General features: G+C 44.8%; 1 protein-coding gene across 3 annotated transcripts in view; it reads right to left on the bottom strand.

Annotated features, from left to right (window-relative positions):
* Positions 1 to 25,519, bottom strand: part of RASGRP2 (RAS guanyl releasing protein 2) — a 194,220-nt gene that overhangs the window by 146,160 nt on the left and 22,541 nt on the right. The window contains exon 1 of one of the 3 annotated variants that reach the window (XM_088442509.1): positions 4,284 to 4,332. The exons of the other annotated variants lie outside the window; for them this stretch is intronic. The gene's annotated coding sequence lies outside the window, so the exon portion shown is untranslated. Of the gene's footprint in view, positions 1 to 4,283; positions 4,333 to 25,519 lie in introns of those variants that run through there. 3 annotated transcript variants of the gene reach the window in all.

Here is a 25,519-nt window from a genome sequence, read left to right as displayed (position 1 = left end):
GTCAATAGCTACATTTTGTCGAGTACACCACAAAAACTGGCTTCAGAGTATACCAATCAGTCAATTCACAAGGATTAGGAGGAATTGTACTAAGATAGAGAACTATCATGTCCAGAGTCAGGGACTTAAGGAACAACTACTTGAGGAAGAATATGATGAACATATGGTAGATGAAGCACGTGAAAGGGTTGCAGGGATGGATAGGGACTCATTGCTGGTATATAAGGAGAAGGAAAAAGAAGGAGAGAATAACCCATTTAAGACTGCATTCATCACACAATACAATCGAGACACAAGGAAACTCAAACAAATTTTAGACAGACACTGGCATGTACTATTAGAAGACGAGAACCTATCAGATGTGTTACCCAGTAAACCTAAGATCATCTACAGAAAGGCCCAAGACATCAAACAGAAATTGGTCCAGAATCACATCAAAACTATACAAACAACTCTACACCAGACTGCAATTCGGGAGGGTTTTTACCAATGTGGGACCTGCCTTAACTATATAAATATACAAACTACTACAAGAAGGATAGGGGAGTTTAAGTCCAATCACACAAATACTACTTATAGGATTGAACAACATATCAGCTGCCACAGCACAGGGGTGATCTACCTGATTGAGTGCCCTTGTGGCCTACAATATATAGGTAGAATCACACGCAAACTAAGTGTAAGAGTATCAGAACACATCCGAAACATAAAGAAAGGTTTGGAAACACACAATTTGTCCTTACATTACAAAGAGAAACACAATCAAAATCCATCAGGTTTAAAATTTTTAGGAATATCAATGATAGAGAGGAATTGGAGAGGAGGAGATTATGAAAAAACATTGAATAAGGAAGAATTGAAATGGATTTTCAATATGAAAACCCTCAAACCATATGGACTGAATTTAGATAACGAAATTAAGGCAGTAATCATGAATGAATAAACTGTCTAACACATTGATTAACGATCCTATTGAGAATATCCATCCCATAATCTAAATAAGTCAGTATCTATCCCCCCATAACCATGTCCAGGTTAATATAATCTGGCAGATGAGGTATAACCACCAACATATATGGACAGTATCAAGACCTTATAGTGCTTTAGTGGATCCCTCAACCAAGAGGGCCGCAGATACCTCAAAAACCCAATTGATACCATATCAAAGATGGCGACTGTAACATTGCCCACAGTCCTATGTGGACAATACCACAACCAAGATGGCGTTCACTAAACCCAGCCTATAAATAAGTTACTACACCAACATATGATATCACTTTATTCCCTGAGGAAGTCCAGAAGGCCGATACGCGTTGGAACCACACACCCCATGAAACACACAGCGCTTATATTTCAAGTCTCCTCGGCTAGAGCCGAGTGAGCAGCCTGACCAGCCTGAGACCCGGGACTGCGTGACCTCACATGATCGCGGGCATCCCGGAAGTCTCGCGGCAAGTCGGTGGACAGCTGTTCCCACAGCGTGTGTTGCCGGACACACGCTGCTACCTAGAGGCACAGCAGATGGAAGCGACCAAGAAGAGAAGGATCAGAGTGGACCACTCTCCTGGAGGAGAGTGAAGCAAGTCAGCGAGGATAAGCTGTGCACCTGGGGGATCCAGGACGCCGCCCCACCAGACACAACGATACACCCTAAACTTGCTATAAGACAATCGAGACTTAACCCATGCTAGACATAGCATTATAACCCCCACTCGACCCCCACACCCATGTACCATCAGTGCAATTATGATTATATATTAATCAATACAACCTCGGCCTATACACTTCATCAGTGTGAATCACTACAGTAACGCTATCATTTATGAGGAACATTATACCTACAGGAGCACTGTGAATCCACCAATATTTTAAATTTTTATAATAAACGTATCTATTGGTTAAACATCACAAGGTGTACCCTATCTATTACCACAGATAGAAAACATTAATAGGGCGGACCCTTTCTCCATAACTTGATTAAGCCTCTGAAATACATTGGTATGCCGCTACAACTCCCAGCTCAAGTGAGTATGGCATCATTGGGACCAATAGGTTCCATCACCATAGCCATTTGCAGGTTTTTACTGGAGTATAAAATTGCTAGTAAAATGCTTCTCAATGTAGTGAGTAACTTGCTTACCAGATACAATATGCCAGGCAAAGAGACTGTACCTGCCAATGCCGTACATTGAAATATCACGTTACTCATAATAGTTGCATAATTCGTTCTAGTTTATTTCATTTATTAGAAGTTATAATAATTTATTATACAGTAAGTCACATGTTAAAACCTCAGTTATCACAAAATAAGGGAACATTTTCTGCTTATCACTACATTTTCTTATCACTACAGGACAAATAGTTTTTTGGCTGCATTTTAACAATGTTCATTGCCGTGGCAGCAGAGTTATAGCAACAGCGGTGGCCCGAAGCATGCATGAAACAGGAAGGCTAGGTGTGTGTTCCACTTTTACTACTACAATAAAATAATGTGTAAAAAAAAGTTTAAAAGAAAACGCTTCTATACAATGAAATATAGTGGTCGGGGCGAAATAAATAAATTATATTGCTAGTTTGCAACTACTTCTTTTAATGCCAGACAATAATATTTTTTTTCTGGGGGGCAGGGTAGTAACCATATTTATTTCAATAAGATCTGGCCTGGTAAAAAGGAAGATTTAATCAAACAATTAATTTTTTCAGTGGTTTTATTTGTCAATACCATGGCTAGGTCTAGAACGAGATGCTTGACAGGACCTCTGACATCACAACCATGTGACCTGCAACCAAAGGAGGAGGGGCAAGGTTTAGAACGGGGGGCCAAAAATGAGACCTCGTGGGCTCGCTGCGCTTCGGGCACGGCGGCTCGCTTTGCTCGTCACAGGTTTATATTCCCTCTCTATGCCCATGTGGATAGTAACACTGGTAGCTGACTGGCCCTGCTGTAGTGGTCACGTGGTGTCAGAGGTCCTTTTTTCAACTTGGATCTAGCCACAGCTGGAACCTGAGAAATAAGCCATATATTAGGACTTCAGGGTGGAGACAACTGGGATGAGCACAGAGATGGCTGATGACAGAATGACAGCAATGAGTATGAAATTACTTTAACTTGTGAAGGAAGATAAACATAACATGTCACGAGACAGCAGCTAATGGAAAAGACAATCAAACAAAAAATAGATTTATTTATTTTTTTAAATAAAGATTTTGTTTATATGAAATACTTGTTATTCATTCATTGTTAGGATTATTACTTATTTGTTTACAAATTGTGACATTAATGATTAATGTGAGCTAAGCCTCTGTCCTTCCAGCCGTGCTTCCCAATTTGTGTGTTATATACAGTAGTTATGTATGATTAAATAGTTGATGCAGTGGGGAAAAACAGTAAAGGAATAGGTCTACAGCTAAAATGTCCAATATACAGCGCACATGGCAAGACACACAGTTTTGGCCATCTCAGCCCGACACCTAATGAAATAGCTCATCACAAGGCAAGCTGCAATATTGGGAAAATGTGTCCTCTTATCTGTCATATAAACAGTTAACTAACAGCTAACAAACTGCTCTGTCACTGGTTACAGAAGAGTTGTTCATGTAATATCTATATACAGCCATGGCCAAAAGTTTTGAGAATGACACAAGTATTGCTTTTCCCAAAGTTTGCTGCTTCAGTTTTTAGACCTTTCTGTCAGATGTTCTTTTTCAAGACATCTGCAATTCGCCCTGGCATGCTGCCAATCAACTTCTGGGCCACATACTGACTGATGGCCACCTATTCTTGCCTAATCAATGCTTGGAGTTTGTCAGAATTTGTGGGTTTTTGTTTGTCCACCCGCCTCTCGAGGATTGACCACAAGTTCTCAATGGGATTAAGGTCTGGAGAGTTTCCTGCCCATGGACCCAAAATGTCGATGTTTTGTTCCCCGAACCACTTGGTTATCACTTTTGCCTTATGGCAAGGTGCTCCATCATGCTGGAAAAGGCATTGTTTGTTACCAAACTGTTCTTGGATGGTTGGGAGAAGTTGCTCTTGGAGGATGTTTTGGTACCTTTCTTTATTCATGGCTGTGTTCTTAGGCAAAATTGTCAGTGAGCCCACTCCCTTGGCTGAGAAGCAACCCCACACCTGAATGGTTTCAGGATGCTTTACTGTTGGCATGACACAGGACTCACCTTTCCTTCTCCAGACAAGCGTTTTTCCGGATGCCCCAAACAATCTGAAAGGTGATTCATCAGAGAAAATAACTTTACCCCAGTCCTCAGCAGTCCAATCCCTGTACCTTTTGCAGAATATCAGTCTGTCTCTGATGTTTTTCCTGGAGAGAAGTGGTTTCTTTGCTGCCCTTCTTGACACCAGGCCATCCTCCAAAAGTCTTCGTCCTGTGGCATACCAACGGTAAAGCATCATGTGTGGGGTTGTTTCTTAGCCAAGGAAGTGGGCTCACTCACTTGCCTAATCCAGAGTGTCTTTACCTAAATGCCTTAAAACAGTGCACCTGAAAACGAGGGCTAAAAAGAGTTATGTCAAGCGCTACACCTTCATGGATCAATGTGTCAGAAAATGTGGTGGTAGATATTGTTACACACCCAATTGTCAGTATTGTTGCCATCATCTTAATACTGCTATCATCAGTGTGTTGAATAGCGTATATATTTTTGCACTGATTTTAATTTTGTGTACTTCATCTAAACAGAAATAGTAAAGGATATCACCTTAGCAACTGTCCTCTATCTATGTGCTACTAGCAACTATATATTATAACGTTCAGTTGATGCACTATATTCCCATCCACTATATTGATTCATATCACTATTGGTCCACCACATTTTCTGACACATTTTCTGATCCATGAAGGTGTAGCGCTTGACATAACTCTTTTTATCTATGATCATAATTTTGTGTGATAGGACTGCTCGCTTGTCAAGCAGCTCCCACACATATATACATTCTCTGTGAAGCGCTGTTAATACCGCTATCTAACTGAAAACGAGGGCTGCCCAGGACCTGAAGATTTCGGATGTAGACGATTTTCTCATCCGGTTTTACCAAGTGGTAAGAGCACACAGAGTAGTGAACAGTTTGCTGAAATACAGTGTTTTTACATGTACAGTACTCTTAAATATAGAACACCTTTACAGTACAGGAAACCACTAGAAGCGCAGCAAACGACAACAGCCAAATGGTCAAAAGCCTATGGAGGTCTACCAGGGCTAATTCTCAATAGTTTTATTTTTCTTTCTTCATTGCTTAAGCATATTTAACATGCAAAAGAACTGACAAGGATTGGGTTATCAAATATCACTATTGGTATCTGCATTCACAGTACTGTACGAAGCTTTCCATCTTGACTTTACTTGATATGTGACAGGAGTCTGCTTGGCAGAGACAAAGCGCTTTAATCACTGCTGTAATCTCAGGGGTTCTGTAGTGCAGTTCTTTTAGCTATATAGTGCAGGGCCCCTGTAAAGTTTATGTGCATCAGTCTTTTTAAAAGAAATTTATTTAATGAGTTTGTTGTAGGATATGGGACTAAGGTGCTCCATTTTATGTCTTGCAAACTGTAAATTCTAGCTGTGAAAAGGAATTGGTATATTTGTTTAGAGTTCATTCTAGCACCCTGCACCTGTCAAAACCTGCGCAGTTCCTCTTTCCTGCCTGGGATGTTGCTATCTGCTCTGGTGCTTCTAGCACACTATGGTCTGTATCTCAGCAGCGTGAAACCCCAGGAAGGAAAGAGGAACTGTGACAGGTGCAGGGTGCTAAAATGAACACTATTTGCTAAAGGCAAAAAACCCTGAAATCATAGGTGTGCGCACATGATGAGGATAGGAACCAGTACACCCTTTTGGCAGCCCCAAATTCTACCTAACGTGTGTCCAAACAGCATCTCTGCAGTTTCCCATGGAAGAGGCACCATAGTAAAAATAAAATGATTAAAAATTGTTAAATTGGGCTGAACAGGTCAGTTAATAGCATTTAATTTCTACCTCAGATGGGTACTGGTTTAGTACGGGATGGGTACGGAATTCCGGCGGACAGAAACCCGGCAATCAAAATCCTGACGCCGGCATCCCAACAGGGTTAGGAAGCCAACATCTGACGGTTGGTATCCTAACCCTCCCCCTCTCCCTACCCTAACCCTCCCTCCCCAGTGCCCGAACCTAACTTCCCCCCTCCCCACACCCTAAACCTAACCTAACCCAGTGCCTAACCCATACTTGCCTACTTTTGAAAAAGCATTTCAGGGAGATTGTGCAGGCAGCACCTATGGGCGCGGCGGTAAATTGGGCGTGTACTGCTACATCTGAGAGGCGTGTCATAAAATTTCCTTACATCCAAATGTAAATGAGCCCCAAAGCAGTTAGTAAGATCTATTTGGTGATAAAAACACACTGATACTTCTCAGACAATACATGTAGCCATAGGGATCATAGGGCCTGATTTAGACCCACTCGCGAGCGGCTGTCCGCTCGCAAGTGGGTCGATGTTCTGGACTGAGCATGCGCACGACGGAGGGAGCTCCGTCGTGCGCATGCGCCAGACGCGACGAGCGAAGGAAAGTCCTTCGCTCGTTGTGTCTGATCAAAGGGGGCGTGCTGTCGATGTTGATTGACAGCACGCCCACTTTGGTAGGCGTGCCGGGGGCGTGCCTCCCTGACGGGGGCGTTCCCACGGGAACGCCTCCCGTCAGAAGCCGGCCCACTGACATCACTAGTGATGTCAGTGGGAGTGATTTTGGCTCTGATAGAGCCAAAATCACTCCGGAGCTTGCGGTTGAAAACCTCAACCGCAGGCTCCGGCTCGCAGTTTCGATGGTCGCGATGGTCAAGACCATCGCGGCCATCAAACTGCACGCTCGTATACCCTGTGGGTGGTGACCCACAGCTATACGAGCGTCCAGGAGGACGCTCCATTTTCATGGAGGCCGGCCCTCATTCAGAGCGTGCGCTCTGCTCAGAGCGTACGGCTCTGAATGAGGGCCATTGTGCCTTAAAACCAATGCAGGGAAATTATACTAATGATCCCATTTGAATGTAAATATCTCTGTTTATTTTTATATATAACATCTTCACAATGGGGGTAAGGTAGAATCAGGGAGATTACTAGGCTCTTCACAGAGACAGGGAGATTGCTACTGTTTCAGGGAGTCTCCCTGACAATCAGGGAGAGTTGGCAAGTATGACCTAACCCCTAACCCTCCCCCTAACCCTGGCACTTACATTAGGGATGCCGGCAGTCGGGATGCAGGCACTGGGATTCTGACAGGTGTTGGGATTCTAAGCGCCGGCTTCCCATGTGCTGGGATACTAAAGGTATCCCGATTAGTACACGATAGTTAGAACTGGATACAAAAATGGCTGCTACTTGTCATGAAGAAATAAGGTATGTGTCTAAAAAAAGATACCCTGTAATCTAAATCCCCACCTCAACATCTTGCTGCTATGTATAATGTGTACCACCACAAAAAGCAAAAAGTTACAGAAGCTACAGAGAATATTGGAATATATTCTGTAGAGATATATAGAAGTGAAGCAATGAACGACTCAGTAGTACAGCCCTAGGTCTCTGCCATGATGTTCCACTTTACAAAGGCATCTCCTGTGACTTCATAAAATCACATAAAATGTCACTATTTTACACATAAAGTCACTGCCTGCCGATACAAAATCAAATACAGTACAGATAAAATATATTACAACACCAAAACTAAGAAAGCAATGTTCTGTTTTTACTAACTAGTCATTGAACTGTATGATCAAATCTGTGACCAAGTTTAATCACACTTTAGGAGTGATATCATCATTCAACAAACACATTGTCCAACTTGTGTGCAACTCATACTTGCCTACTCTCCCAGGAGGCTCCCGATTTTTCGGGTAACCCCCGAAAGAGTAGGCAAATCTCCCGCATCCCGCCCACTTCCTAGTGAAGTGGGCAGGATGGGGAGATTTTCCGAGACGTTTGCAGGTCCATATGGAGGGGGCGTGGCTAGACGACGCAAATCGCGTTATTTAGTTCCGCCCCCTCCTCGCGGACCAGCAAAGTTGTACTCGGGGGACCAGATTTGCCCTTAGGATTTAAGTCCAATGCTTTCCAAACTGGAGCTAGTATCACTTTAGGGTGAATTAATGAAATTCTCATAATTAAGGGGATGGTGTATGTAGAAGATACAACATAAAAACTATTTGAGACATGTGCCATCATTATTACTACATATGTATACATTTAAAATACATTTTAGGTGTGAAGTTTTAAGGGGTTGGGTATGAAATGCCGACGGCCGGGAAGCCGGCTGACTAAATCCTGCAGCCGCAAAACTGAATTCTGAAGATTCCGACTGGGGCTGGTAAATACTCTAACCCTCCCCTCTCTCCCCCCGAACCCTCCATTAATGGTGCCTAACCCTAACCTCCCCCCGGTGGTGACTAACCCTAATCTCCCCTCGGGGGTGCCTAAACCTATTACCCCCTCACCGCACCCTAAACCTAACCCTACCGGGGTTGTGCCTAACCCTAAGTCCCCCACGGGGGTCCCTAAACCTAACCCTCCCCCCCCCTACGGCTAACACTGCCCGGATTACCTTCGCTCGGTAAGCCGTCTGTCTAGATACTGGCATTGGGATTTCGACACCTGTCTTTAGTCCCGCGTCGGTATTTAGACGCCGGGATTTAGTCAGATGGCTTCCCGGTCGTCGGCATTTTGACTGTATCCCGTTTGAAGGAATAGTTACAATTTTACAACCAAAAACAGAAGAGGTTTAGAAATGACCAGTGAATGACGGCACAATGCCAGTAAATTAACAGACAAGTAAATGAGTACTATGACTTACATCAATAAAACATAGTCAACAGATCTAATCTAAGATTGTATGCACTAAAATTTAAGATTACTGAAAATGTTCATTCACTGGCTCATTCACCCTATCATCGCACTGGAGTCTTCAAGTTATAGTACGACCCAGCACTGCCTGGCAGACTACTATTTGAATGGGTAACACATGCAGTGTTTCCTTTAGGAGGTTAGAGCATGCCTTTTTTTTAATTATTATAATTTTTTTGGTCCCAACCAGTAAAAATAAAACTGATAGTGATGATGGTCCTATCTTTAGTCTGGACACATCTATGCATTATAAGCCTGAGGGCCTGATTCAGAGCCGCTCGCTATTTGCGAGCGCATGCTCTGAATCATCAGGGTGGGGAGTATTTTTTTTTTTTCCAGCCTCCAGGCCGCTCGCACAGCTGTGGGTGACCACCCACAGCTTGTGCCAGCAGGCCTGGCGATGGTCGCGATTATCGCGACCATCGGCATTGCGAGGAGACCGTTGTCTCCATTTGTTCAGCCACCCCCCCTACCCGCCTACAAAACAGGGCGAGCTGTCAATTAACATCGACAGCCGCCCCATCTTGCTGCGAACTGCGGAGCGAGTGAAGGTTTCACTCGCTACGGGGCTTGCGCACGCTGCGCGTGTGCACTGGGCCACCATCGACCCACTTGCGAGCGCAATGCACTTGCGTGCAGGTCTGAATCAGGCGCTCAGTTTGTCGCTTTTTTAAGCTCTGAACGTTTGAGTGAAACATCTGTCACAAACAAATAAGAGTTGTGGTAGACTTACCTTTGATAACTCTTTTCTTCGACGTCCATAGGGTCCATAGGGATATCATGGGGATAATGTGGTTGGAGTAATCCAGGCACCAAACAGTTAAGCTTTCAGCTCCCAAGATGCCTCACGGTCCTCCTCCACATATACCCCGCCCCAGGCAACAGGCATTCAGCTCTATAAATAAGCGCAGGCAGGAGAAGGTAAGAGGAGAAGGAAGAACAATCGTACACCAGAAACACTCTCAGAATTAGGGAATCTGTGACCGAAAGAAAAATTACCCAATGCAGCCAGGTGCATCAGGATGGGTGCCCTGTGAACCCTATGGACCGCGAAGAAAAAAAGTTATCAAAGTTAAGTCTACCATAACTCTTACTTTCTTCTTCAGGGTCCATAGGGATCCACAGGGATACCATGGGGATGTCCTAAATAAGTTCCCCTAAGGGTGGGGATGCTCCTCTGCAGAAAGGAGAACTCGTCACCCAAAGGAAGCATCCTGAGAGACAAAAGTATCGAAGGCGTAAAACTGTGTGGACAGAAAACCACGTGGCTGCCTTGCACAATTGTTCAGCAGAGGCGCCACGACTAAACGCCCACGATGGCCCACAGACCGGGTAGAATGTGCTGACGCCATATTTAGGACAGGGAGATCAGCCTGGGTGTACACCTGAGAGATACATTAGTGAAAACCATAGAGCTCAAAAAGAGCATCTGATTTTCTAACAGGCCCTGATTCAGAGCCGGACGCTCTGACAGAGCGCTCGCTCTGAATCAGGGCCGTCCCTTCTCCTTTTTGGAGCAGCCTCCTGGCGGCTTGCATAGCTGTGGGTGACCACCCACAGTTATAGCGAGCGGCCAAAATAATGGTCGCGATGGTCAAGACCATCGCGACCATCGGGCTTGCGACGAGACCCTGCGGTAGGGTCTCGCTGCCGCAAGCCCTGGAGTGCTTTTGGCTCTATCAGAGCCAAAAGCACTCCCACTGACATCACTAGTGATGTCAGTGGGGCCGGCCCCAGACGGTAGGCGTTCCATGGGAACGCCTCCGTCTGGGCAGCCACACCCCCGGCACGCCCACCAAAGGGGGTGTGCTGTCAATCACCATCGACAGCACGCCCCCTTTGGTGCGACACGCATGTGTACGATGGAGCCGCCTCTGTCGTGCGCATGCGCACTTGGGCAACATCGACCCGTTTGCGAGCGCTCAGCGCTCGCGAGCGTGTCTGAATCAGGCCCAGAGTTTGTACGCTCCACATAGATACGGAGAGCACGAACCACATCCAGGGAGGCTTCACCTACAGAAAGGTCTGAAGAATGAAAAGCTGGAACCACAACTTCTTCATTCACATGAAAAAGGGATACAACCTTAGGAAGGTGACCCTTCCAGCTCTATCCTGGTGAAAAATCAAAAATGGGCAGCGACAAGAGAGCGCTGCCAAATCAAAGACTCTGGCCCTCATTCAGAGGTGGTCGCAAGAAGCGACCGCTAGCTCTGAATGAGGGCGGCCGCTTACCTTTTGAAGTGCGGCCTCCTGGTCGCTAGCTAAGCTGTGGGTTACCACCCACAGCTTTGGTGACCGACCAGGTCGATGGTCGCGATGGTCAAGACCATCGCGACCATCGGGGCTTGCGACGAGAAACTAAGGTTGTGTCTCGGAGGCCGCAAGCCCCAGGGAGCTTCCTGCTCTGATCGAGCAGGAAGCTCCCCACTGACATCACTGCTGATGTCAGTGCGGCCACCCACAAAACGGCAAGCGTTCCATCAGGAACGCCTCTGTTTGTGTTGCCACCCCCGCCCCGCCTACAAAATGGGGTGAGCTGTCAATCACCATCGACAGCCGCCCCTTTTGTAGTGAGCTCCGGAGCGAGAGAAATTCTCTCTCAATCCGGGGCTTGCGCACGTGCAGTGCGGCCGCTGCACGTGCACAAGGCCTTAACATCGACCCGGTTGCAAGCGCTCAGCTATCTACATTTTGCTATCTGTAGGATATTTAAGAGAAGATGCTGATGGAATAGGCATCATTCCTGACTAAATAGCATTCCTGACTAAATGTGTCACATGAGCTTCCACAGTAGGAGGAAGTTCCCACTTAGTACAATCAGTAGCCGTTCGTAACATGGAACAGTTTATCCGGGTTACTCCATGCCTCTTCCATAAGTTCAGTGAGCTGCTCAGATTTAGGAAACCTAGCTTTTACCACCTTCTGTTGTGTAAACACTGTAGCCTTCTTTCTAGGAACCAGTTCATCATCCTGTATATTTAGGATTGATCTAACCGCTCTCACAAAAGAAGGAACATCCACTGTAGAAGTACGGTCCTACTGTCCTGAGCCAGACCCTGGAGAAGAACCCGGCGCATCATCTGATTCCTCAGATGATGCATCTGAATCTATATGCTGAGCAAACTGATAAAAAGATAGCCTACGCTTAGGCGCCTTAAGGACTACCGGTCTGTTTGCAGCAGCCGACTGGGCCATACTCTGACTTCAGTGGGCCTAAACATCCACCCAGGAAGTATGCATAGGAGGGGCAAACATAGCATGCTGTGGGTATCCCATTAAAGGAGGCAGTGTGGGAGTAGCCAAACGATCCACTAGGTGCGTCATCACCTGACACAAGGAGGACACCCAATATGACTCCTATAAAAGGGCTGATATACTGGACTGGTGAGGTGGTTCTTTATAACAGACAGCACACAAACCGTCCTTTATAATGTCCTGAGGGGACAAGCTCGCCAAACAGGATTTACATGAAACCAGCATAGGGGCCTCCACCTTCTGCTTCCCTTTACCTTTTGACATATCAATTATAAAGGTAACAATGCAATGTAATGTGTCAGCCTTCACAAATAACAAGGAAATGTGAAGTACCAAGGAAAACCACCACACACAGTGGTAGTTATAATTGACAGTCAGAAAATAAAAGGAAGTATCAACACAGCACACATACATTGCATATATAATTAAGTTGTCATAGACCCTGTATCAACTACTCAAACGCAAAGCTATACAGCACTATATACCTGACCCTGGGGAGAGGTATACAGGGAGACTGACCAAAAACCTCCTGAGACCAAACCGCTTCAGCAGACCCCCGATGACGAACTGTGAGCATCTCATACGCACGAGGAGGGTAGGAGGAGTGACCCAGATGCAGGAAAACCTTTGATGGATCTGGCTCGGGCCAGAGCCTACCTCCCCTAAGGCCCCGGTGGTCTAGTGAGGGAGCTGAAGGCCCCGGGCCCTCACTGCAACGGCTTCCGGTGCGTCTCCAGCGCCGGAAGCAAGGACTGCCGCGCGATTCCTCATAAGCGAAGAATCGCCTTACCTGACATCTCCATGCGTCCGGTTGCAGTCCGGGCCCCTGCATCGCTGCTAGCAAGCTCTGCTGTGACCCCCCGGCCTGGCGGAGGTAGATGGAGTCGCAGTGCCTGCGTCTTAATTCAGACACTCAGCACTGCTAACTCAAAAACATAGAAATAAAATAAAACATAAAATTAAAGCTTGGGACTGCCTGAGCATTCCCTTGTTATAAAGGTGCGTCTGAATACTGCCGCACCAAATGAACAACTAAATGCCTGTGGCAGGGGGCTGGGTATATGTGAGGTGGACAGTGAGGCATCCTGGGAGCTGAAAGCTTAACTGTTTGGTGCCTGCATCACTACATCCACATAATCTCCATGGCAAACTTACATCTCAAAAACAACACTATTTCTTGGTCACATGTACAAATGAGCAGTGACGTGCAGTGAGGTCAATGGCTGGGGAGGCACACATGGAGATGGACCTGAGTCCTGAGAGCCTGTCTCACCCCTACTCTCCCCTCATACACTAAGCTTCAGTGTCCATTGTTTCTCCTCCCTGCATCATTGTGACTTCTCTTGCTGCTGCTGCGTTCCGATCTCTAAACATTGAAGTGCACTTCCTAGTCACATGACACATCCAAGGTGTCCATCAGTGCTCAAGACACGCCCCCCATACTCAGTGGCATGCCTCCATTAGCTCTTTTTCTTCTTTCTACTTCATGGCAGCCATTACACATGGGTTTACATCCCATCCTCCTAATATTAGAATTTTTTTTCCCCCTAGGGACCGGCCCCTAAGGGTATATAGGCTCACTCCTCCCCTTTGTCCTTAGTCTTTCCTTCCTGTCTCCTAGCTATGACAGTGTAGGGAAGTTTGATATTTTTATCCAGGACTTACCTCATTTATATGCCAAGTTAATGCGCCTCTTTGCAGCCACGATCTGGAAGGGGTCATATGGACTCTGGTGAATGCTTGACTTATTGCCTTAATTTGGACTTCTGCTGCGCCTGAGGCTGTTAACGCTGCCCCAGGGACCTCCGGACAATATCACCGCTGCTTGCTTCCTCCCCCCCTCCCTGTCCTCCATCCCCGCACCTTGGGTATGGTGGGCCGAAATGGTACTCCTAGTAATGGCAAGCGGCTATGCGGTGGACGCGCTGCACATACGTTGGTGCTAGAGGACTTAAAATGGAGCTGAAACAAGGATTATTATGGAGCTGCTTTTGCCCTCCTCTAAAAGATTGGACTTGGAGTGATCCTGCCTGTGATCCTGTGTCCTCAAATATGGATAGAAAACCTTCTCCCCAAAATCCTGTATGTGCCCAAAGAGGTAAGTCCTCATAGAGGGTTCTTTTAATATATATGATAGTTAGGGTGTATAGTGATAGTTGCTATCCTATCCTGCAGTGTGTCTCCAGCTTCAGGAGCCAAGAAGAAGATTTGTAAAAAGAAGCACCCTGCATCTATCTGTCCTGCTTGTGATTGAACAAGAGATGCAGGAAATCTCTACTTAAGAGTGTGGTGAAGTATAGGATAAAGTTAGAATAATTAACTTGGATCTTGTGGACAGTCTGTTAAAAAATATATATAAATCTATGAATTATAAAGAGAATGTGGAAGATGTGCAGGATTTACTGTTTGAAGACAGATCTAAGAAAAGCAGATATTTTCTAGTGCATAAAATTATGAAGGAAATCATATGTAAAGAGTGGCAAAATGTTGATAAACGTCTGGGTAATGTCAAGAGAATTGATCACATGTATCCTATTAATGACGAACAGTTATTAGCTTGATGTGCGATTCTAAAACTACCATTCCTCATGAAGATGGAGCTTGTTTTGAGAGACAGTATGGATAGAAGGATGAAAAGCTCCTTTAAGAAATTGCAGAGTGCCGCAGTGGTCTCATTGAAATCTGGTGTCTATAGCCTCGGTCTCTATAACTTTGAGACTTTGGGCATCTGTTATGAACACAGACTTGGAAGAGAACATTTCCAGACATTGTTTACAAAGAAGTCTCTCTATAATGAGTAAAGCTATAGATCCTGTGTGAAGCCTCACTTGATCTGCTAGAATTTTCTGCAAAATCTATATCTGCAGGTGTGATGGCGAGAAGGGCTCTATGGTTGCGTTCTTGGGCAGCGGATATACATTGAAGAAATAGGTTGGTTCTGTTACCTTTATGAAGGGTGGCTGCTCTTTGGAGAGGAGTTGGAAGCAATCATACTTAAGTTTACTGGAGGTAAATCTGTAAAGTTACCTCAGGATAGAAGGAGCAGGTATATTTTGCCATCTCCTAAACAACAGTTTAAAGAAGCAAGAAGTTATAGACCTGGGCGGCAATATAGTGGCAGATATTCTGCAGGGATGACAAGGAGGTCCTTTCATCAGTCCTATGGAAGAAACAATAGGAGACAATCGACAAATCCAGAGTCCCTGACACAAGTGTCAGTAGGGGACAGACTTCTCAAACTTACCAACCAGTGGAAAGTTACTGTTCAGTACAATTGGGTGTTGGAAGTAGTGTCTCGGGGATACCGAATAGAGGGCCCGATTCAGACCCGGACGTGATTGTACCCAGTCTGCGCATGCCGCAAAATGCGCATGCGCGAACCAGTCATAGCAATCAGGAAGCGATCGTTCAGATAACACAGAAGGCCCGCTAGTTTGACTGACAGAATGTGCCGTTTGTGGGTGGTGACAGGGGAAGGTCCTGGAAAATGGGGGAGTGGTGGTGCAAACGCAGGCGTGTCTGAACGGCAAAACAGCGTTTTATGGGCGTCCATAATTACAAGGCTGCGTCATTGTACACGTCACCTGGCTTTTTTTTTTACTTAAGCACTCGCAGTGCTCTTGGTAGGGTAGGGTCTACCACAAGCACTGCGTATGCCTCCGATGGTTCCCGATATTACGGATTGTTATATACACATCCTGGAGATGACGTGCGTAACGAAGGGCAAGTGGGCGTCATTACACTGGCTTGCAAGGACATTGCCGCCGCATGCTAAGACAGAGGGCATCCTTATGTCTTGCTGTGCGATCGCAGGATTTGCATGCCCGGCCCCCTGGCGGCTGCGTGCGAGCGCAGCATTGCGTATGAGTCTGAATCGCCCTCACAGTTTCTAGAGATGCCAAAAAATAACAATTATTTAGAGTCAAGTATTCCAATAGAGACTTTGGAAGTCAGGGCTCTGGAACACAGTTTGTAGAAACAGACAATAGAGAATTGGATCAAACAGCTAATCACGTTTGTTTATGAGAAAAGTGGTCGTAATGTTCCAGAGAATCTGAAGGCACAGTCAGCCAGGGCAATGGCGACTTCATGGGCTAGGAAGGCTCAAGCGTCTGGGAAAGACATTTTGTGCAGCAGCTACTTGGTCGTCTGTTCATACTTTTTCTAAGCATTATGCTTTGGATGTTTCAAATGCACATTTTGGAAGCCATGTTCTTAAAGGGGCATTGGCATAAATAATTATAATCATTAGGTATGAGATTTTCTGTTGCACTATTTATTATCCCTCCCTATATATATTATGCTTTGGTATATCCCACGTGTAATGGCTGCCATGAAGTAGAAAGAAGAAAACAGCAAATTATATTTATCTGATAATTTTTTTTCTTCGATACTTCATACAGAATGTGAGGAGACACTCAAAAAGACTAAGGAGCTAGGGGAGGAGTGAGCCTATATACGCTAAGGGGGGCGTTCCTGAGGGGGGCAAAAAACTTCCTGGCTAATATTAGGAATAATGGGATATAAACCCACATGTAATGGCTGCCATGAGGTATCTAGAAGAAACAAAATTATCAGGTAAATATAATATGCTGTTTTCTGTGCAGCTTACTGCCTGTGATGTGGCCCTGCCCTAGCTCTGCAAGCAGCATCTGACTACACAGAAGCGAGGCTGAGCTGTTGCTGTCCCAGGGCGCTCCACAAAGCTGGTGAGTGTTAACTATAAAAATGATTACAATAAACAAGAAGATGTTTATAAGTTATAAATATCTTCTTTGTATTATTCTAATCATTTTTATATCAAATCTCAGGAGTATGACAGAGGAGGCTCTGCCTCCCCTGACTGCATGTCCCTGTAAATGAGAATGGTTACAGCTAAAACAACAAAGAAATGGAAGCTTTAGTAGTAAATGCAAAAGTCGCATCAGTGTATTTGTAAGCAATATAATATAATGTAATGCCGTATCAAATACACCAAATTAAATAGTGCTGTTCATAAATGTAAAGGTTTTGTTTGAAGTAATTAGAAACATCCTCACATCAGTTGTTTATCTCTTTAAAATTCTTTATTTCCTGCAGTAGTCCAAGTGGAACTGACAAATACGTAATATGGACAGATGTCTGCAAATTAAATGAGTTCTAACAATAATGAATTAAGTTCATACACAGGCAGCCAATCAGAAACAGCTAGATAACGCTGCTGGTGTCATCATCATCACTGAGCTTTAATACACCAGACCCCAAGTACCCACAAATGTTATTCCTCCGAAGAGGCGTATGTGGGCATACATCAATCTAATTATGCTGTATCTCCAAAGTGCGACTACAGTTACAGTACATGAACATGCCCTTGTAGGTGAATGATATGCACAAATCTAGATACAAGCTAATTGTTGGGATGAAGGTGACTCTATATCAGCCCCTTTGAGCATATCTATACACAGTAATTTGAGGTGCATTTAAAGTTAATATATGTTCAACTTAAACTACTCACATAAAGCTTCAATTTTGGGAAAATAGTTTACGCCTATGCTCTGGTTGCATTAGTGTCACTTACTGTAAAGAAATGAATAATACTAATAGTAATATTACATAATAATCCAATTGCACAAATATAATAATCAAACCTTTGACCAGTGTAATTAGATTGTTAGCCACTAACTTAGGGGCAGATGTATTAAGCTCTGGAAACTGATAAATTGGAGAGTGAAAAACTACTAGCCAATCAGCTCCTGCCATTTTTCAAACACAGCCGGTAACATGACAGTTAGGACCTGTTTGGCTGGTAGTTTATCACATTCCAATTTGTCACTTTCCAGAGCTTAGTACATCTCAGATGTGTATGAAAGATGACGTTTAGCCTCGTTCTGAGATCCGAACTTGGCGGGAAGATCCAAGCCAAAACAGAACCACTCATCTCTAATATATGAGATGAGCAGTTCGGATTCTGTGAAACCTGAAAACACCTGAACTTGGGGGTTCCAAGTCGTACAGAGGCGTGACTTGGTTCCTCCAAGCAAAATTCAGGTCTTAAAATGAGGGACACCATCATAATCACAGAAATATTGTCTCACGCATATTCAAAATTGCGTATAAGTCCCTCCCTGTCATGTTCAAATTCTACTTCCTACTCCTCCCTGAATCAGCTCCCACAGTTTTGGGCGGGTTGAAAGCACTGCATAAATCAGTGTGATCTGTGCAGTCCTCGTTATATGTTAAAAATAGAAGAAATAATTAATTTTTACAAAAAAATAAAATTGCGTAGGGTCCATAACCAGCCCTGGACCTTTGACCTGGTCCGATACTGGAAAATTGAGGGAAAAATGGTGTGGGGTTCCTCCTATTCTCCAATAACCAGCACCAGGCTGAACCAGCCGGGGAGGTTGACTCTATAAATTCAGCGTGGGGTCTTTGGGCTATTTCACACCAGGCGTATTCCATAAACCCATACATGATGAAAAAGAACAAATACTACATTCAGTTTTTCTGTCACTTTAACTGCCAAATAATCATCTTTTCTTTGACTAATTATCTGAGCTGTTGCAGCATGTTTGCAGAAAACACTGCACCACCGTCTCTTTACCTGCAGAAAAGCACTTTAAAACTACAAGAGTCCAACCTCTTAACTAAGCACATACACTGTTATTCCTTATATTTCTTATATATCTGTTAAAATTCCTCTAAGATTTTTTTTCTTAATTTCTCTTTTCTTTTACATTGAAAACTATAATAACAATCAAAATATTGCATTTTTTTATTGTATGTTGAGATTCTCTAAACTGCTGCAAGTTGATTAGAAGATCATATCCATACATTGTGCTGCATTGAAGAATAACATAATCAATGCTATTTCTATGACAAAAAGTAATGGTGCATACAAACGGTCAGATTTTCCTTCCGATCTGTACAATAACGATTTTAAATATCGTTCAATCGTTCATATCTGAAGGAAAATCTGACATGTTTGTCAGATGAACGATGAACGATGCGCATTCCCGTTTGTCAGATAACGATATCTGACATCTGATGTGTTTGCAGTCAAATTTGGACGATTCCATTCATTTTTATGGTGCATACACACGGTCAGATATGTCAGATGAACGATTGAACGATTTGAAGGATTTACCAACGATTTGAACGATTTTTGCCTAAAATGAATGGAATCGTCCAAATCATATCTGTCAGATTTTCCTTCAGATATGAACGATTGAACGATTTTTTAAATCGTTATTGTACAGATCTGAAGGAAAATCAGACAGTGTGTATGCACCATAATACAGGCAAAAATCCTTCAATCGTTCAAATCGTTGGTAAATCGTTCAGTCGCTCATCTGACATATCTGACCGTTTCTATGTACCATAACAGGTACACAGAAATAAAGTACTTCAGTACTCACCTAAGGCGGGATGCCCTAAGCAACTGGCTCGTCGCGGCGGTTTTCTATTGGCTTCCAGTCCGTAAGCCGTAATTGGTTCGCAGCCGGCGCCAAATTCAAATGGCCGCCCCCATTGCTGGGCCTGTCAGATGGCACCAAGGGCAAGATGCCTCACACGCACCCTCCTGGTTACGCCACTGATTGGGTAACGCCATCTAAAAATGGTGTTACCCACCAGGTCCAAGCTCCGGAATGTATCGCATTCCAAAGATTGCTACTGATCGATATGAGGCCAAAACTCCGAAACGGGGGTTTTCGTAGGTTGACCGCATTTCACCCTTTTGCACATCCCGCAGATAATCTTATGATATCTGATGAGTGGCTCTTAAGGCTTTTTGCTCTGTTTTGAATAAAGATATGTGTTATTGAGTGCTGACCAATACAGAGTGCACCCCTGCAAATGACATAGGGGGAGGGGCCCTAGATTGCACACCCTAAGCACAATGTGAGGTGCTACCTGCTGAGACTTGTAGTGCTGCAAACATAAAGAGACAAATGCAAGTGCACACTCTAACCATGCTGAACCTAATAATATAACTGCTAAATAGCATCAAAGAGGTTATTTGCATAATAATGGCTATACTTATGGGCCTGCCCACCGCATCCAGGTGACCTCTATCAGGCAGGTCCCTAACACTCTTATGGCCAACCCAGCAGAACCACCCCATGGCATCACACTAGTGTGAGATTTAAAGTGAGGGTTAAAGAATAATAAAGAAAGCCTATGTATTAAGTCCTACATAAGTAGGAGATTATAGTAAAAAGTGTATGAAGTGCTACAGAACGTCTTTGATGCTATTTAGCAGTTATATTATTAGGTTCAGCATGGTTAGAGTGTGCACTTCCATTTGTCTCTTTATGCTTGCACCCCTGCAAATGAACCTACAATACCGTGAGTGCAAGAATTTATCTGGATATATTTAGATAGATAGATTTCCGGGGTTGAGTATGAAATACCGGCAGTCAGAGCCGTAGCTAGACTTTTTGCCAGAAAGAGCATTGGCGCCCCCTCCCATTATTTTTCAAATAGGGACATAAGAAACGCACCCGCAAAAAGGCCATGGTCTCATGGGGAAGGCCCAGGGAAGAGATAGGGGAGGCCAGAAGATTCTGGGGATAAAAGAAGAGGAAGCTACAAGTGAGAATGATAATAAACAAAAAATGTACAGGCCCGAACAGCTCCCCCTGCCCTGCGGTGCCCTATGCTATGGCACAGTTCACACTACCCTAGTTACGGCCTTGCCGACAGGGCATCCCGATGCTCAGTATCCCGACAGGGGTATGTAAGTATCCTAACCCTCCCCCCTTCTGCCTCCAACCCTAACCCTCCATTCTTGCACCCTAACCCTCCCCACTCCACACCCTAACCCTCCCCGGTAGTGCCTAAACCTAGCCCCCCCCTGATGCCTGAACATAACCCTCTCCCCTTAGTGCCTAGAAGTGATGCCTAACCCCCCCCTTCCGCGGCTAACACCCAACCCGCCGTGCTACACTTAAGTTCGGGATTCCGGCATCGGTATCTAAACTGGCGTCGGGATTTAGGCGCCTATGTTTAGTCCCGGTCGGGATTCCGACGCAGGGATTTCAACAGCCAACATCCCGTCCATCGGCATCATAACTGCATCCCAGATTTCACCTTGTCAGAGCAAGTTTATATATAAAAAATATAATAAACATGACACTACAACGTACTTGCCTATGCCTCGACCAATGCTGTAAATACTGTGTAAAGTAGTGAAAACCCCATCAAAATCCGTCCAGTGGTTCTAGAAATTAGCCTGAACGAATAGGTAGACCCCCAAGCCGGGGTTATGTATATATATATATATATATATATTTATATATATATATATATATGTCAGTCGGGCAGCTCTCACGCTAATAGCAGCAACTGCCCCGGTGCCCGCCTTAGGTACTCAGCTCAGCGAACACTCGGGTAAAAACAAGCTGAACAGGTAGGTAAATCAAAATACGTTTCGATGATTATTCACATGGTCTTCAGGACATAACAAGAACAATACAAACTGACTAACCTTATAAACTACCAGCACACTGTTCACACTGTTGGCATTCAATCCAAGAAACAGCCACCCACTGATGACATCATCACTGGGAGACCATCACCATGCCAACACTATATCAAATATAAAAATTGTGTACCTGGAAGGGCAGCAGTATGTAACAGCAGAGCATAAAGTCTATAAATTTGAAATGTATAAACTTGTATATAGAAATTTGTATAAACAAAAATTGTAGCAATAATATAACATTGCTTACATAACATTACACATTGCATATTCATACCTCCCATCATTTCAATAAAGGAAGGAGGGACAGGGCCCACGCCGAAGGCGGAAAGGGGGTGTGGCTTCCGGGAAAAGAGGTGTAGTCAATTGAAACCGGGGGGGAGCCTCGCGGCTTCCCCTGTTTTCGTCACTTTGGGGGCGTGCCCAGCACTCTCCGAGATGCTGGGCAGCCCCCAGGCACCCCGTACACAAGAGAACAGATGCCGTGTGCATGCGCACGCCATCTGTTCTCCTCCTGCACACCCGCTGCTCTGTTATGCAGGGCAGCGATTTGTGCTTTCCCCAACTCCCCCCCCGCTGGAAGCGAGACAGTTGGGAGGTATGCATATTTAGCAGCACTATAGATACCATCACGAGGCACAAACACATCTAAAATGTTTCACATCACAAAGCAATGTATAAGACTATGACAACAGCAAAATCAATAACAAATCTCCAATGTCTGAACCCAAAATGCCTCAAGTCTGAGTAATTTACATGATCCATCACCTCCCCTATTAGAAGGAGGGATGTGGTCAATGATCATATATTTAAGAGTAGACATGCCTGCCATGTCCTGCCTGTTGGAAATGGCGCACCACAGGTTGGTCGCTACCACCATTTTGTAACGCATATTTAATCGATGAATGGTGCATGGCCATTCGTTCTTTAAAAGACCTACCAGTTTCCCCTAAGTAACTCTTCCCGCAGGGACAAGTTATCATATAAACAACAAATTTTGTTTAACAACTTATTCTGTCTAATCAAATAATGTTTACCACTAGAAGGATGGCAAAAACTATTACTAGCGGTCATGTACCAACCTATGGTACAGTTAGGACACTTATAACAACCATTCTTAAGGCGCAGAAAATTAGTAGACTCACTTTGAGTAAGATTAATAATGTCAGTTTTGACAACCCAATCCCTGATGTTTTTCCCACAGGAGCAGCAGTATCATATAATATCAGTGGTAGCCAAATTAAGGTCATTATCAGATTTAAGCATAGCCCACAGTTGTTTGGTAACTGTCCTGATCTTATCACTGGCCACATTATAGTGATTTATCCATGGCATACAATTAGGACCAGCATTTTTGTAATCTTTTGCTAGGTATTGACATCGCCGAAGCTTTATCTTTCTGTAGACACCCAATTTCATAGCCCCTACTCAAAAATATTTGAATCATATCATCAATATTAATCTCAGCTGTACTCAAATCACTGCAAATTATCCGTGCTCTGATAAACAGAGAGTAAAGGCCCCTACACACTATGGACCTCATTCAGACTAGAGGTGTGCACCGGCCACTTTTCATTTTTTGTGTTTTGGTCTTGGATCTGGATCTTTCTTCATGTTTTGGATCTGGATTGGTTTTGCCAAAACCACCCTTCCGTGTTTTGGGTTCTGGGTTTTGTGTTTTGGATCTGTATTTTTTTTTTAAAAAAGCATAATAACAGCTAAAATCACAGAATTTGTGGGTTTTTCTGCTCCTATGCTATTATTAACCTCAATAACATTAATTTCAACTCATTTCCAGTCTATTCTAAACACCTCACAATATTGTTTTTAGTCCAAAAGGTGGCACCGAGGTAGCTGGATGACTATGCTAAGCGACTCGAGTGGGCGGCACAAACACGTGGCCCATCTAGGAGTGACACTGCAGTGGCAGACAGGATGGCAGTTTGAAAAACTAGGCCCCAAACAGTACCTAATGCAAAGAAAAAAAAGAGGTGCAAGATGGAATTGTCCTTGGGCCCTCCCACCCACCCTTATGTTGTATAAACAGGACATGCACACTTTAACAAACCAATCATTTCAGCACCAGGGTCTGCCACACAACTGTGGCTGGAATGATTGGTTCGTTTAGGCGTCCCTGCACAAACTGGCTCAACGGAGGCAAAATGTCGTCCTCATCCTCCTCATCCACCGATTCTTCACCCTCTTCAGTGTTGTGTACATCCTCATCCTCACAGAGTATTAATTCGTCCACGCTGGAATCCACCACCACAGGTCCCTCTGTACGTTCTGGAGGCTGGTCTCCCTGGAAGAGTTGATAATTCATTTTTCTGAACATCATATTCTCCACATTTTGTGGAAGCAACCTCCTACGCCTTTCGCTGACAAGGTTCCCGGCTGCACTAAACACTCTTTCGGAGTGCACACTGGAGGGGGTCAACTCAGGTAAAATAGAGCCAGTATGTACAGGGGTCTCCAAATTGGCTCTTTTTCCTGCCAGTACAGGTACGGACTGTCTGACATCCCTACTTGGATGCTGTCACCAATGTAATCCTCCACCATTCTGTCAGTGGTGACAGTATCATTTGCAGTGACAGTAGACATGTCAGAAATTGTTGGCAGGTCCTTCAATCCGGACCAGATGTCCAAACTGGCCCTTGACTTATGACACAGGCGCACGTTTGGCGCTGCTACTGTGTTGATGCACGTGCGGCTACAGCGCACACAAGTCACAAACAGAAAAAAAATTGTTTTTTCTTTTTTGGAGCACTCTGGGGTTACACCACCCTTTAACAGACTTATGGGACACAGGCGCACGCTTGGCGCTGCTCCTTTGTTGATGCACGTGTGGCTACTGCACATACATTTCGCATACAAACAGAAAAAAAGAATTGTTTATTTTTTGTGGAGCGCACTTTAGGGGTTACACCACCCTTTAACAGACTTATGGGACACAGGCGCACGCTTGGCGCTGCTCCTTTGTTGATGCACGTGCGGCTACTGCGCATACATTTCGCAAACAAACACAGAAAAAAAAGAATTGTTTATTTTTTGTGGAGCGCACTTTGGAGGTTACACCACCCTTTAAGAGATGAGCCAGCCAGCCCTTTACTTATGGGACACAGGCGCACGCTTGGCGCTGCTCCTTTGTTGATTCACGTGCAACCACAGTGCACACAATTCACAAACACAGAAAATATTTTTTTATTTTGTTTGGAGTGCATTTTGGGGGTTACAGCACCCTTTAACAGTCAAGCCAGCCGGCCCTTGATTTATGACAGAGGCGCAAGCTTGGCGCTACTTTGTTGATGCACGTGCGGCTACAGCGCACACAATTCACAAACACAGAAAATAATTTTTTATTTGTTTGGAGTGCACTTTGGGGGTTACACCACCCTTTAATAGACGAGCCAGCCGGCCCTTTACTTATGACACAGGCGCACGCTTGGCGCTACTTTGTTGATGCACGTGCGGCTACTGCGCACACAGGGCCTGATTCAGTCCCGCTCGCGAGCGCTCGCAAGCGGGTCAATGTTGGCCCAGTGCGCATGCGCACAACGGAGGCGGCTCCGTCGTGCGCATGCACGAGACCCGGATAGCGACGGGCAAGCCGTCGCTCCAGGTCTCGCTACAAAGCGGGCGTGCTGTCGATGGTGAGTGACAGCATGCCCCCTTTGGTGGGAGTGCCGGGGGCGTGGCTGCCCAGAAGGAGGCGTTCCCATGGGTGGTAACCCACAGCTTAGCTAGCGAGCAGGAGGCCGTACTAAAAGATAGAAACGGCCGCCCTCATTCAGAATGAGCGCTCGCTTCTTGCGAGCACCTCTGAATGAGGGCCTATATCTTGAGCAATTTGGCCAATCCCATGCATCCGAACGACAAATCGTTCATTTCTTCCAGTGTGTACACACGATGCCGACGCG

The sequence above is a fragment of the Taudactylus pleione genome, unplaced genomic scaffold, assembly GCF_031769625.1.
Source record: "Taudactylus pleione unplaced genomic scaffold, aTauple2 ptg000313l, whole genome shotgun sequence".
Lineage (NCBI taxonomy): Eukaryota > Metazoa > Chordata > Amphibia > Anura > Myobatrachidae > Taudactylus > Taudactylus pleione.
This window is presented reverse-complemented; position numbering and strand designations above follow the sequence as displayed.